Here is a 12,963-nt window from a genome sequence, read left to right on the forward strand (position 1 = left end):
CGCCTACACTCAGTCAAATCTTACTTCTGGCTCTGTGATAATATAGGGTTTTTTTTTTAACTTGAATTTTTTCTTTTTTCTTTTAATATCTTTATTTAAACACCTTGAATACAAATATGATTGTAGTTGGGATTCAGTCATGTAAAGAACAGCCCCCCTTTCACCAGTGCAACATACCCATAACCAATGTCCCAAATCTCCCTGCAGCCCACCCCATCCCTGCCTGTACTCTAGACAGGCTTTGTAAACGAATTCATTAAACAAAATACAAGGACAATGTATTTAATATATTTTTAAGAAATAAGTGTAGTTTTTCAAAACTGAAATTCATTTTTGGGTGGTGTTGGATCACACCTGGAGGCACTTAGGGGTTACTCCTGGCTCTGCACTCAGAAATCACTTGTGGCTTGGGACCATATGGGATGCTGAGGATAAAACTCACATTTGTCCTGGGTCAGCTGAGTGCAAGGCAAATGCCCTATCTCTGTGCTACCACTCTGGCCCAAAAATTCATTTATTTTTTAATATTGTTCATTTATTTAAAAAACTATGATTTACAAAGTTATTGACAGTTGCTACATGAACATAAAAATTTTCAATTCCTATCCCACCACCAGTGTCATTTCATATCCCCAGTGTAGCCATACTGTATTATCCCTAACCCAAACAGCCGCTTCGATAAGCACATCACAAACTTTAGTGGTCACAGCTTAGATCTCACGTTTTCAGCGATGGTGAGCCTGTGCTTTGGGATTTATAGCTCTACCACTCTTCCACATCACTAATATAATGGAAGCTCTGACCCCTGTTCCTTCATAACTTCCTTTCTCATATTTCTTCTTGCCTTTATTACTTTCCTTCTCCATCCTGCTCCTCCTTAAGCTATGGGATCAAGGATGATTGAGAAATGCCCCCTTTTCTACATTAGATTTTCTCATCCAGTTATTCTGTATACCACAGGTAAGCAAAATTAACTTATGTTTGTCATTTATCTTCTGCAGAATAACTTCAAGTTGTCTTCTTTTTTCTTTTTATTAATAATTTTTATTTTGACCAAAGTGGATTACAAATCTCTAACTGTAGTATTTTAGGAACATAATGACATTTAATCAGGTGCATTCTAGTTTTAACTAGGTTTCAGAAAATTGTGCGGTTTTATGTCTTACATAGTATACATAGTGCATATATACCACATCTTCATAGTCTATAGTGGAACACCTCAATTGATTTCATATCATATCATTCATATCATAGGTACTATGCTAAATACACCAAAGAAAAAATGCTGTGCATATATGCTTTTGAATGAATGTTTTTAAGTCTTAAGAGGAAATATCCAAAAGTAAAATTGCTCTGGCATATGGCAACTAAATGATAAGTTTAATGAGGATTCTCCATACCTTTTTCAGAGGGTTTGAACCATCAGAAATGGATAGAAGAGTTTCTTCTTCACCATATCCCCTCCATATCCAATCTCCACTAGAGATTGTTTCTTCTTCTAATTTTATGTGTGTCATTCTCACTAGTATGAGATAATATCACATTATTGTTTTGATTTGGAATTTCCTAATGGTAAGTGATGGTTAGCACTTTTCCTTGTCTTCCTCTAAGAAGGGTCTTTTGTTCCCATTCCCCGTTTCTTGATAGTATTTGATGTATCTATCATCTATCTATCTATCTATCATCTATCTATCTATCTATCTATCTATCTATCTATCTATCTATCTATCATCTATTTCTTGCTGACCTTTGAGTACTTTTTTTGGTTTTTGAACCATGCTGGTGATGCTCAAGGTTTACTCCTGTCTATGCTCACAGAAATCGCTCCTGGCTTGGGAGGCTATATGGGATGCCAAGGATTCACTGGCAAGAAAGATACCTTATTGCTCTCCTTCACCACTTCGGCCCCCTTTGAATACTTTTTAACTTATTTGTTTAATGCAGCAAAAATCTCCTCCACCCAGTCTGTTAGCTACCATTTATTTTTAGCCTGTATTTCTTATGCCATGCAGAAAATTCTCAGCTTTATGCAGTCTCATGATTTATTTTTTGATTTTTTTCTTTGTCATTGATAGTTATTAGATCATTGAATATTCCTTTGAGATCATAATTTTGTATGTATTTTCTTCAGTGAACTTTGTAGTTTCCTGGTCTGATATCAAAGTCCTGGATCCACTTTGATTAACTTTTATGTAAGATTTTAGATATGGATTGAGCTCTAGATTTTTTACAAGTAGCTATCCAGTTTTCCAAGCACAATTTGTGGAAGAGGCTATGTCTGCTCTATTTCATGTTTTCAGTCACTTTATCAAAAAAAAAAAAAAACTCCACATATATATTACTTTGTCCTTGGGTATTTAATTTTGAACCATTGATCAGAAAGTCTGTCATTATTCCCATATCATGCAAAAACAAAAATTTACGCACCCAATTTTACTAAGTCACATTTGGGGGGATCACACCTGGCATCGCTCAGAAGTTACTCCTGGCTCCAAGCTCAGAAGTCGCCCCTGGCAGGCTCAGGGAACCATATGGAATTCCAGATTCAAAACGTTGTTGGTCCTGGGTTGGCCGCATGCAAGGCAAACGCCCTACAGCTCTGCTACCTCTCCAGCTCCTATGTCACAAATTGTATACTTATTACAAAAACATAAAGCTTTGTAAATTATTTTTCTTTTTTAAAAAAGAAAAATTATTTGCTAAATTAAACATATAAACTTTTAAAAGAAGTTGATGATTTTAATTAAATTAAAACTGAAAGGCTTTGAACAAAGTATTAAGTAGTTGCTAGTAAGACTATCAAAAATTTTATATATTTATATTCTACTAGGAAAAGTTTAATATAACAATATTTTAATTAAAATAATGTCTTCTCATAATTGCAAGACACATTTCATCATTTTTCAGGCAGTCAAAAATGTATTGGTTTAATTATATATTGTTATCTTATTAGAGGTAAGTACATCATCCATTTATTGTCGAAGAAGATAAAAATGTCATGAATGGATCCATAACAAAATCCAAAATAATCATAACATTTAAATTTATGTATTATATATAATAATTTCAATCTCTTTCAAAACTAATTTAAAGGTAAGGTTGTTAATTACAACACTATTGGTAATCAAACTATTGTTATAATGGTAATGGGTACACAACTAACATAATTACAAATTAATTATTGTTTAAATAATCTAGAATAAAAAATAAATGATAAAGAATAATCACACGAGAAGCCAAAGTGGTGGTGGCACAAGCAGTAGGGCATCTGCCTTGCCCTTGCTAGCTTAGGACTGACCAGAGTTTGATCCTCCGGTATCCTATATAGTCTCCCAAGCCAGGAGTGATTTCTAATCACATAGCCAGGAGTAACCCTTGAGTGTCACCGGGTGAGGCCAACACCCCAATAAATAAATAAATAAATAAATAAATAAGGATACTGACATTAAAAAATAAAAATGGCTGTGCCAGACTATCTTTCCTGAATACCCGAAGCTCTCCTCAGAGGCCTAGGGAGCGCACCCCCCAAAAATTTCAGTCTGAAGCTGTCCAGTGAGTGAGTGAGTATGTCTGTCTGTGGGGGTCACCAGGCAGAAAAAAATACTAGCCCTGAAAAGAGTAATGGAAGAAAGAATACTAGTAGATATATATAGGACACTCCATGCCAAAAACCCTGAATACATATTCTTCTCCAATGTACATGGGCCATTCTCCAGGATAGACTACATGCTGACACATAAAACATACCTTCATAAAATCAAGAGGTTAGAAATTTTGCAGGCTACCTTTGCTGACCAAAACGCTCTAAAATTAGATGTGAACTACAAAGGCACACAGAACAAAAACTTTAACAATTAGAAATTAAACAGCATACTACTGAACAAACAGTTGGTCTGAGACAAAATCAAAGAGAAAATCAAATCTTTCCTGGAAACAAATGGTAATGAAGACAGAAACTGCCAGAATCTATGGGACACAGCAAAAGCGGTCTTGAGAAAAAAATTTATAGCTTTGCAAGCGCATATCAGGAAGAGGGGCATACCTGAATAACTGAATGACACAGCTCAAAAAATTAGAAAATGACCAACAAAAGGAAACAAAATAGGAAGACAGAAGGAAATAACAAAGCTGAAAGCAGATATCAATGAAGGGAAAAACCAAAAACAATCAGAAAGATCAACGAAAGCAGAAGTTGGTTCTTTGAAAAAATAAACAAGATTGATAGACAATTGGCAAAACTCACAAAGAAAGAGAGAGACAGAAACCTGATAACCCGTATTAGAAATGAAAAGGGGGAGATCACGAAAGATTTTGCAGAGATCCAAAGGGTAATCATAGACTACTTTGAGAAACTTTATGCTACTAAACATGAGAACCTAGAAGAAATGAATAAATTCTTGGACACTTATAACCTTCCACAGGTAAGTAAGGAGAATGTAGCATATCTAAACACCCCCATCACTGTTGAGGAAATTGAAACTATAATCAAACATTTGCCCCAAAAAAAAAGCCCAGGCCCAGATGAATTTACTAATGAATTTTTTCAAACCTTTCAAGAGGAGATACTACCAATTCTAGCCAGGCTCTTCTATGACATTGAAAAAATGGGAACACTCCCAAACAGCTTTTATGAAGCCAACATCACCTTGTTACCAAAACCAGACAGAGATGCTACCAAAAAAGAAAATTACAAACCAATATCCCTTCATAATGCACATGCAAAGATCTTCAAAAAATTCTGGCAAAAAGGATCCAATGCATCATCAAGAAGATCATACACTACGACCAAGTAGGTTTCATCCCAGGAATATAAGGATGGTTAAACATCCATAAATCTATCAACATTGTACACAACATCAACAAGAAGAAAAATAAAAATCTCATGATCATATGATTAGATGCAGAGAAAGCATTTGATAAGGTTCAACACCCATTCTTGATCAAAACTCTCAGCAAGATCGAAATGGAAGGAACTTTACTCAGTTTAGTTAAAGCCATCTACCACAAGTCAATGGCAAATATTATCCTCAAAGGAGAAAAACTAAAGCCTTTCCTCTAAATTCTGGTACAAGACAAGGCTGTCGCTCTCACCAATCCTCTTCAGCATAGTACTGGAAGTGCTTGCTGTAACAATCAGGCAAGAAAAAGATATCAAGGTAATCCAGATCAGAAAGGAAGAAGTCAAGTTCTCACTATTTGCAAGTGATATAATATTCTACTTAGAAAACCCTAAAGACTCTACCAAAAGATTCTAGAAAAATAAACTCATATAGCAAGGTGGCAGACTACAAAATTAACACAATGGCCTTTTTATACAACAATAATGATAGGGAAGAGAAGGACGTCAAGAAGGTAATTCCATTCACATTAGTGTCACACAAACTCAAATATCTTGGAGTCAACTTGAACAAAGATGTGAAGACCCTATACAAAGAAAAATATAAAGCCCTGCTGCAAAAAATAAGAGAGGACACATAAAAATGGAAAGACATATCCTGCTCATGTGTTGGCAGGATTAACATCATTAAAATGGCAATACTCCCCAAAACATTATACAGATTTAATGCGATCCCTCTAAAAATACCCATGACATTCTTCAAAGAAGTGGATCAAACACTTATGAAGTTAATCTGGAACAATAAACACCCTCGAATAGCTAAAGCACTCCTAGGGAAAAAGAAAATGGGAGGCATTACTTTCCCCGACTTTAAGCTGTACTACAAAGCAATAGTTATCAAAACAGCACGGTATTGGCATAAAGACAGGCCCTCAGATCAGTGGAATAGGCTTGAGTTCTCAGACAATGTTCCCCAGACATACAATCACCTAATGTTTGACAAAGGAGCAAGAAATTCTAAGTGGAGCAGAGAAAATCTCTTCAACAAGTGGTGCTGGCAGAACAGGTTAGCCAGCAGCAAAAAAGTGAACATAGACGCCCAGTTAACATCATGTACGAAGGTAAAATCCAAATGGATTAAAGACCTTGACATCAGACCTGATGCAATAAGGTATATAGAATAACATGTAGGTAAAACACTTTATGACATTGAGGCTAAAGGCATTTTTAAGGAGGAAATTGCACTTTCCAAACAAGTGGAAGAAAAGATAAACAGATGGGAATATATTATGCTGAGAAGCTTCTGCACCTGAAAAGCAATAGTGCCCAGGATACAAGAGCCACCCACTGAGTGAGAGAAACTATTCACCCAATACCTATCAGATAACAGGCGAATATCCAAAATATAAGGGCTTTGACAGAACTTTAAAAGAAAGAATTATCTAATCTCATCAAAAATGGGAAGAAGAAATGAACAGACACTTTGATAAAAAAAGAAATACAAATGGCCAAAAGGCACATGAAAAAAATGCTCTTCATCACTAATCATCAGGGAGATGGAAATCAAAACGATGAAGACATACCATCTCACACCACAGAGATTGGCACACATCACAAAAAATGAGAACAATCAGTGCTGGCGGGGATATGGAGAGAAAGGAACTCTTATCCACCGCTGGTGGGAATACCGTCTAGTTCAACCTTTACGGAAAGTGATATGGAGATTCCTCCAAAATCTGAAAATTGAGCTCCTATTCGACCCAGGTATTCCATTCCTAGGAATATACTGTAAGAACAAAGGAAAACAATACAAAAACCCCTTCATCACATCTATATTTATTGCAGCACTATTCAGAATATCCAGGCTCTGGAAACAACCAAGATGCCCTTCAACAGATGAATGGCTAAAGAAACTGTGGTACATATACCCAATGGAATATTATGCAGCCATCAGGAGAGATGAAGTCATGAAATTTTCCTATCCATGGATGTACATGTTATTATGCTGAGTGCAGTAAGTCAAAGGCAGAGAGAGAGAGATGCAGAAGGATCTCACTCATCTATGGGTTTTAAGAAAAATAAAAGTAATTTTTGCAACAATCCTCAGAGACAATGAGAGGAGGGCTGGAACTTCCAGCTCACTTCATGAAGCTCATCACAAAGAGTGGTGAGTGCAGTTAGAGAAATAACTACATTGAAAACTGTTATAACAATGTGAATGAATGAGAGAACTGGAAAGTCTGTCTAGAGTACAGATGGGGGTGGGGTGTATGGAGGGAGATTTGGGACATTGGTGGTGGGAATGTAGCACTGGTGAAGGGGGTGTTCTTTACATGACTGAAACTTAATCACAATCTTATTTGTAATCAAGATATTTAAATAAAGAAAAATATTTAAAAAAATGAAAAATACAAATATTTAAAAAGAAAAGAAAAATATGCTACGAACATGTAATTGATAGGAAATATCATTGGCTTTAAGTAAACTGAATTGCATCACCTATTATGCAAACATGTATGTATTTATGGATATGTTTGTTGGCTTATTGCTTTTTTATTTGTACAGATAGAATTTAAAATCTTACCTAAATAAACACACACATTTTTATATATGTTGTATTGAAAATTATGCATTTTATAATATTCAAAAGCCAAAGTAAGTCTAGAGGCACCTAGAAGATAAAGCAATTAATGAGTAAATTTAAATATGTATTCCTCCTAAGTTCCTTTAACCAGAGTAATTTAACTCTACTGTTCTAATAAAAAATATTAATTAGACAAAGTAGTAGTGACAACTATATTCATATATGTATGAGAATGGCTAATTAATCATATTGTAAATGCGGTTGTTGAGTATTAATAAAATTTTTATTGTTCATTTCAACTGAGTGAATTGTGAAGAATAAACACAATGACAATGCTTTGATTAATCATTTTGGTTAACATCAAATGCAAATATTTTTTACTATGTTTGCTTATCTATTGTATAAATGACAAAACAAGATTAAATAGCAATTAATACTTCACTTCCAAAAAACATGTTTAAATACTGCCAAGAACTGTATATAGTATGTTTTAATTTTATATCTTTTTTTTTTTTTTAAATATGGAACGCTTCACGAATTTGCGTGTCATCCTTGCGCAGGGGCCATGCTAATCTTCTCTGTATCGTTCCAATTTTAGTATATGTGCTGCCGAAGCGAGCACTTAATTTTATATCTTTTACAATTTTTAGCCTGTTAAAGTGAAAGATTAAATAATTTGCGGGAGACATGCTTTTAAAAGGTCAAATAAGAGAAGAGATATTTTTAACTACTCTAACAGTATCTATACTTCGAAATATTACTTCTTTTGCTCTGGTACTTTAAGTCCAGTTTCAATAATAAATAAATAATGAATGAATTGAATATATAAACTGATAATTATGTTATTTACCTCTTCACATAGTTACAAAATATCTTAGAAGGAAGCTCATAAATTATAAAAATATAATGTATAATTTATACTTATAATTATTACATTATATTAAAATATAAAAGTCATTTCAATCATTATTGAATTATTTTTTAAAATTTTTATTGTGACCAAAGTGCATTACAAATCTTTCACTGCATCATTTATGGTACATAGTTACAATGAATGAGGGACATTCCCACCACCAGTGCTGTCCTCCTTCCGCCTTTGTTCCCAGTATGCATCCCATATCTCCCTCCTCTACTCCCCAGAATGCTAGTGCAACTGGTCTCCACTTTACAGCTTGTTGTAGAGTGAGCATCTATTCCACCGTCATTGGAGATAAAAAGAATAAGAAACAGGGGAGAAAAAAATTGGTGATAACTACCAAAAAAAAAAAAAAGAAGAAGAAGAGAGAGGAAAAAAAGAAAAGAAAAATGGAAGAAAAAAGAAAATAAATGGACCTGGCAAATAAAAATAAAAATAAATCTCTAAATAACAACCACAAGAGTGAAAAAAAAAGAGAAAAGTGGAAGAAAAAAGAGAAGGAAAATAAAATAAAAAACTAACAAATCAAAACAAAACAAGAAAAAGTATGGGTGCTGCTAGGGTTTAGCGTTACCCCCACTTTTTTTTCTTTTTTCTTTTCTTTTCTTTTTTGCATAGGCACAGTAAGCATTGGGGAAGAAAGGGAATTCCCGTGACCTAAGAGATTCAAGGTTTTTCCATCCTTGAAGCATACCATCATGGGATCAACTCCTGCTTCCATGTATACTCATTACCCATCCCAAAGGCTTTTTTGTGATGCCAGGAAAGTTTCCTCTCAGTTGTATGTGAGAAAATCAAATACTTGGTATTTGCGCAGGTTATAGGTCAGGGTCTAGGATAGAGTCTCTAGGTTCTAGAGGTTCCTATCCATTGTTGTTGTTGTGTTCAGTCTTCTGTAACACTTGCTCCCTGTTTTCCTTCAGTCCCTAAACCGAAGCCTAGGATAATATGGATCCAAAGGTTCTGCTCAGTCTCTGTTGTCCAAGTTGGACCTCTGCAATAAGACATCTTGTTCTTGTTGTTTTTTATGTGCCCTGGGCTACAGCCTAGGGTAGGGTTTTTCTTATTAGTCCCAAGGTAGGTTCTGTTCAGTCACGGTTGTCAAAGTCAGATTTCTGTTGTTGGTGCTCTTATTTTTCATAGTTCAAAGGACGATATCTCTTCTGATTTCCATTTAGTGTTAGGTGATGTGAGAGGACAGCCTGGTCTTAGGTCAAGTTTTCCTTTCCTTGTTGTCATATCAAAACTGGCACAAGTTGGTGCCAGAGTAGTGTCCTAAATCTCCCAATGGAGTTTAGTTCCTGGTGATATTGCCGGAGCTGTATCATTTCTACATCGGGGATCTGGGGTTTCGGATTGGACTAACACTGTCCAGTCTCCTGGGGACTGGTTGTATCCACATGGCACATGTTCAGGAATGGGAGGCATCGTTTGCTATAAAAAGTGAATTCTTATCCCTAGAAGATAAAAATCTTGTTTTTGTGTCTATCTACGGTTTTCCCTTTTTATACTGTGCCCATACAAAACGTATGGTGTAATACTGTGTTGCTGATGCTATTCTGGATAAGGATGACAGGCTGCACACACAGTCTCTGTCGTCTGGTTTTGTTCTGAGCTTTTATTCTAGTTAAGGCTTTTTATACCAAGCAGCACCAAAAATGGTAGGGATAGAGAAAAAATGTATATATTAAAATAGAACAAATAAATAAAACTGAGTTAAAAAGAAAAGGTATTCGAATAAAACAAGTGGTGGAGGAGGCTACTTGTATATTTAGAAATACACATCTTAAGATGTATTGTTATACAGGTATTAAGCTTCCATAAGCAATATAAGACTCCCAATTAAGTCTTTTGAAATATTCTTTTTGGGAGTAAAAGCCAAGGTACTTTTCGATTCACGTGCCTTGGGATTGAGTTTGAGAGATGCTTTGCTGCATTACGAGACCGTATAGTGTCTTTGAGCTGGGAATTTTGCTGAGGATGATTCCTGTATCATGCAACAATCCACGATTTGGTGGGGGTGAGAGGGGCCATCAAGCATGAGTCAGCAGGCGTGCTGATTGTAGTTCTTTGCCGAGGCATAAAAACGGGGACCCAGAGGATGTCTTTCACTGAGGAGCTGGAAGGTGGTTTGTTGGGGCAGGAGGTCAATCTTGGTGCCTACCGAGTTAGGAACTGAGGGTAAAGAGGATTAAATTAGGGGAAGATAACAGATCAGGATTGGGAGATGAGGGGATAGAAGAGACACATGGGTAGGGGAGAGGCAATACATGACAGAGGCTATATACTATATCTATCTATCTATCTATCTATCTATCTATCTATCTTGTTTGCGATTTCAGCTTGGAGTCAGTACTGAAAGTCATATCCATAAAAAGATCTCTTTGAGTGTTATTATCCAAATCTTTGGTATTCCGTTTCCTTTCCTAGGAATCGTCTAGAACGAAGAACCTTTTTAGATAATGCTTAAAAAGTATATTTTTTGTGCGGGTTATGAAAATGAGTATTAGTAAGAAAAGACACCACTGCAGGGGGTCCAGTATGAATACGGGAGGAGTTTTTCTCCTCCCCCCTCCCCCCAGAGCCCAGTTGCCAGACCTGGCCCTGAGGACCAGTTTGGCATGGGGGGGTGTCTCGGTCTCCTGGTCTAAGTGGTCAGCCCAGGAGGCCATTGGCCAGCTGTCTGCCCAGATTCCCACCATACCCATAGGAGAGGAGCAGGAATCCTGGCATGTGGGATCGTCTGGGTCCAGCTGCAGCCTCCCTCTCATTATTGAATTATTGATTATTAGGCATCACTTCATACCCTTTTTTCTTTCATTTCATGTGTTCAATATTTATTTGGTCATCCAAATATATCAACAAATTTGTCATCCAAATTTGACAAACTATTGTGGAGTAATTCTAAGGCCAAGGCATTCATTGGGAGTCTATATTTTATGCAATTTCAAAGAAATTGGTTGGTGAAGAGATTGGCTCAAGTACCCTGTTTTCAATGTGTGTCCTAGCATATATCTTTTAAAGTCTTTTAAATTTAAGCAGTAACATCTGATGTAAAACACCAATTACAGTAATAGAACATTACAGGAATAAAAATCAGATTCTGCTTTTATTGTTTTATCTTTAAGTTTTCAATCTTCTGCTTTCTTCTATGGAGCTTTCCTGCAGTGTTTTCTTATTCCTATATGATTTGATACTAGATAGTGAATTTTATTTACTCTTTTCTGCTGTTGGTGAAAAATGATTTTTGTTAGAAAAAACATGAATAAGTTTGAACTTTGTGACATCCATCTTAACATAAAAGAAAATGATCATTTTCTTCTCTCAAGCAGAGGAAAAATGGCTATCCCTGAATTAGGAGTTTACAAATTCAATGCTATATGCATCGTTCAAATTTTACCTAAAGGGCTGGAGCAATAGCAGAGCTGGTAGGGCATTTGTCCTTAATGCCTGACCCAAGTTTGATCCCTGATATCTCTTCTGGTCTTCAGAGCCTGCTAGGAGAGATAATTTCTATGCACAGAGCCCAGGAGTAAGAATTGAGCAGCTTCAGGTGTGGCATCAAAACAAACAAACAAAAAGCAACCTTCCAAAAATAAACAATCCAGCAAAAAATTCTACATAAGCTTGAAAATCATTAGTGTTAGCTGAAGTTATTATTTCAATCTATCATTTACATTGTATTTTACATTTAAAAACTCATTACAATTCTTTTTTTTTTTGGTTTTTGGGCCACACCTGGCGGTGCTCAGGGGTTACTCCTGGTGGTCTGCTCAGAAATAGCTTCTGGCAGGCACGGGGGACCATATGGGACCCCAGGATTCAAACCAATCACCTTGGGTCCTGGATTGGCTGCTTGCAAGGCAAACACCGCTGTGCTATCTCTCCGGGCCCTCATTAAAATTCTTAACAATGGTTTGAGGAATTTTCATATTCATTAGATTATTGTCTCTAATATATATGTTATATAATATATAAATTGAATATAAAACGTATATAAAAACTTACATATAAGACTCGTAAAAAGGAAGGTAAGAAAAATCAATAACCTAATGTAAATAGCCCACTCTGTTGAAAGAGAAATATCTCTCTTCAAATCTTGATCATTTATCATCCGATAATATTAAGATCCTAATGCATAATAAATTTACACTTTGTTTTGGTTTTATTTTGTTTGATAATTTAATGGCCACACAAGTCAATGTTCAGGGTTTTCACCTGACCCTGGATTCAGGCTGTATTCCTTTCAGTGCTCCTGGAACAAATAGGATGCAGGAGATCAACTCTGGTCAGCTGTGTGCAAAGTAAAAGCCATATTTTTTGGTTCTGAATTTGTTATTGGTAAAGCATCCTATTTTAAAGAAATTTTAATAGCATAGCTACATATAATTTTAACTTCCAGATAATTATTTTATAGGAAAGTACTAGAACTAACTTTTATACCTACAAGTAGTCCTAATTGAAAAAAAAAAAACTTGTTCAGGACCCTCTTCTTTTGTTGCAATGCCCTATGCTAGCAAATAAAATTGGAGTAATAACCAAAATTAATTATTAAATTTAAAATTTAAAATGATTAACCCTATTGAACAAATTACATATATTGCAATAAAATTACATGCATACCGT

At 35.6% G+C, this 12,963-nt stretch overlaps 1 non-coding gene across 1 annotated transcript; it reads right to left on the minus strand.

Annotated features, from left to right (window-relative positions):
* Positions 1-7,936: 7,936 nt before the first annotated feature.
* LOC126016893 (U6 spliceosomal RNA) lies at positions 7,937-8,043 on the minus strand. The gene has a single exon (XR_007498578.1). It is a non-coding gene; the product is annotated as a U6 spliceosomal RNA (small nuclear RNA).
* Positions 8,044-12,963: the final 4,920 nt, after the last annotated feature.

The sequence above is a fragment of the Suncus etruscus genome, chromosome 8 (assembly GCF_024139225.1).
Source record: "Suncus etruscus isolate mSunEtr1 chromosome 8, mSunEtr1.pri.cur, whole genome shotgun sequence".
NCBI classification, from domain to species: domain Eukaryota; kingdom Metazoa; phylum Chordata; class Mammalia; order Eulipotyphla; family Soricidae; genus Suncus; species Suncus etruscus.